Source organism: Athene cunicularia, assembly GCF_003259725.1.
Source record: "Athene cunicularia isolate RWA chromosome 2 unlocalized genomic scaffold, athCun1 chr2_part1, whole genome shotgun sequence".
NCBI lineage: Eukaryota > Metazoa > Chordata > Aves > Strigiformes > Strigidae > Athene > Athene cunicularia.
In genome coordinates, this window is record NW_020799095.1 from 89273302 (window position 1) to 89276550 (window position 3249).

A 3249-nucleotide genomic window follows, 5' to 3' on the forward strand; every position below is an offset into this window, starting at 1 on the left:
CGGGGGGAAAGGTTCCCCCACGCGTGCGGCCCGTCCCCGCGGGGCCCGTCCCACCGACCCCGCGCCCGCCCTGCCGAGCTGCCGCAGCGCGGCCCGGGTCCCACCCGTTGCGGTGCCTCGGGGGGCCGCGGGGCAAGGCGGGCCGGCGTGGGCATTTTTTTTGGCAGGCAGGGTCTGAGCCTTCCCACGTAGGCTGGAGAAACACCCGAGCCCGCAGCCGCTGCTTTGAAAGGGCTGGGCACTGCTTGCAGGCAACCTTTAAAGTTTCAAAACTCCCTGAAAGAAAGCAGAAGTGCCTGAGGGAAACGTGAGCCTTTGGAGCAAGAGTAGTGTTTGGGGGGGGAAAAAAAAAGGAAAAAAAAAAAAAGTTTGCTAAAACTTGTTCATGAAAGCAAAGCAACAGCAGGCAGTGACCTCTCACCTCATCCCTCCCAGCGGTCAGGAGGGTGGGTTTCCCTCGCAGGAATGAAGAGCCACAGAATGAAAAATGGTGGAAATCTGCACCCTTTTCCTCCCGTAATAATAATCAAAAGAAGAAGCTTTGGCATTAGAGGTCTCGGTGCTGGTAGAAAAAGGCTGATATTTATATTCATGATGGTCCTGCTTGGGACTACATGTGACCTGAATGTCACCTGTACATTCATGTACATTCATCTGCAGTGGGACTGGGCTCTGTGGTTTTGTGCTCCCAGAATCATTTCTAGCCACTTTATTATCTCCTTTGAGATCCCTTACAGATAGTTTTTCCAGGTTGCTTTGATTCGATGTATATATTTTGATTTTATGCAAATATTGATTGCTTTAGAGAAGTTCCTAAAAGCAGAGCGGAAAAGGCTTCTAAAAAGTATTTAATGTTTGCCCCAAGCAGGTTCCTATGAGATCTGAGAAAAAAAAAGACAAACACCAAAAAACCACAACAACTGAGGAACTAAAAGTTGTGTTTTACACAGGAAATGACCGGTCTGCAAACTGCATTCTCTGGGAGAGATCACAACCATGACATCCAAGCGTTCCAGTGTGCAAAGGAAAAGGAGACGCTGCGGAGCTGATGCCTTTAAGCAGCAGCATGTGAGCGGCTGGGGACGGGGGTTCCCTGGCCACAGCCCGGGGTCACCTTCGGACTCCAGAAAAATGATCATCAAGATGTTAATGCAACGGTGAGGCTAAAAGCGACCCCCTGGGTTTCATGAGGGTGCTCAGACGGGGGACCCCAGCATGGGAGAGGAGCATATGCTCTGTAGGTAACAACAAAAAGTCTAAATTTTTAGGGGCCACCTGCCCAAGTCCTTTTCTAGCATGATGAGCTACTCCATGTTTCCCTTTGACCCGTCCTTACCTCACTGCCAAAAGGCATTTCTGGCCCCAGGGTGACAGCTCCCCCATGGAACCTTTCCTGCGGCCTTTTCTCCCCAGTACTTCCCACCATGGCTCCCTGGCAGTGGCGGCATCGGGTGCCCCATGGGAGCTGCCTGAGCTCCTGCATGGGATGAGGTCACTGGGCACCGTTCCGTGGCACGGTGGGGCATGAAGGGCACTTTTTGACCCCATGTCTCTTCCCAGGCCCCAGAGGCCATCTCCCCCAGACAGGGAACATCCTGACCCAGGTTTTTAGCAAGGAGCTGCCCATCAGTTAGTTTCTATCAAGGTTTGTAACCTGGCTTTGGAAAGCATCACCATGGCTGATACCAACAAGGGTCCTTGGTAGTATGATCATGACAACTAGTTTCTTGCTGAAAATAGTCTTAACAAAACTAACTTAAGAGGAAATGCTACCCATGTTTTGAAACACTTGCAAGGGGAAGCACCCTGCCGTTTGATGGAGACAGAGACAGTGAGGTTTTATGGGAACTGATGCAAAACACGGGGCATCAAGAAGACCTTGTCACAGCTGGTGCTCCTCCTCAGGAGAGGAAGCACCCTCACAGAAGGAAGAGCAGGCAAGAAGCATCACCTTATTTAAACTGCCAATATTTATTCAGGACCTCACGCAATGTCAGTGAAACCAGGCCTAGGTTGGAGATAAAAAGGACATTACAGCTTTATGGGCTCTCACAAAAGCTCATCATTACTTGTGCATGGGGGTGTGGATGATATGTGTCCATCCGTCTGAGCACTCCTGTCCTCCCACGCGCCCTCATTGCCGGCTGCCTGCCCCAGCAGAGAGAGGTTTTGCTTTTCATACAGCATCAGAGTGTGCTTGCAAAGGGGAAAAAAAGGAGCAGAGATGATGGCCACCTCTTCTGTTTGCACCAGCCTTTGCTGCCCCCCAAAACCTTCCACCAACATACCTTATAGCTATAGGAGCCACCCCATAGACACACAGCTTAACCGCTCTGCCCTGCCATGTGCAGCACAAGATGGATTTAGGGGTCTTAGGGGTGGAATTGCAGAAATTTATCTCAAAGTAACTGGAAGTGGGGAAGCTGAGAGAAACTCCAGCCCATGGTGAGGATCCAACAACCCCACTGTGTGGCTAAAATGGGGTTCGGCTTCTACAGTTGCTTTAGGTGACACACTAAAGCATGAATAAAAAAAACCCAACAACTCAAAGCAGCTTTTACTGGTATGACAGGGCTTTCTTCAGGGTGCTGTGGATTTGAGGAGCATATTGAACTGCGGATCTATTGTCATTAGTATTAAAGCAACAAACTGAAGATAGCTGCTGTGTGTGCAGCTCATGTACCAAACTCAGCAACTGCTCTGCCTTGGCTTATTTCCTTAAAGGAATAAATAAAAATTAAAAATAGGCTGTATTTTAAAAAAGTAGGAATGCCTTTGATTAAGGACTTCTTTGGCTCTGGCTTTGTGCTGTGCAGTAATGCTTGAGGTAGAAGACCTTAAATCTGTGTTTTGAAAAGCTGGAAAAAAAAAAATAAAAAAGCAAATTAATTCTTTTGCTTTTCAGCTTTATAGATTTTTAAAGATACATGCTTTGAAAACAACACCACTGTCCCTTTATTTTTTTCTTAAGTTCAGAAACAGCTTTAATGTAATAATACTTGACAGGATTATTTTTTCCATTAAGGCTTTGTGATGTCAGATCATTAGATCAGATGTTTCTTTTATTGGTTTATTTTCAGATTATGGCAATTAGACATCAATGAACAAAAAATGTCCCTCTTCCTTTTTTTAAAAAAGTGAATCTGGGTGTGTAAAATAGCTTTGAAAAAGTATGAAAATAGCTAATTTTCTAGAAAACTTGTTTTCTCTGTGATCTGCAAGGGTCCTGAAAAATTCAACCAAAAAACT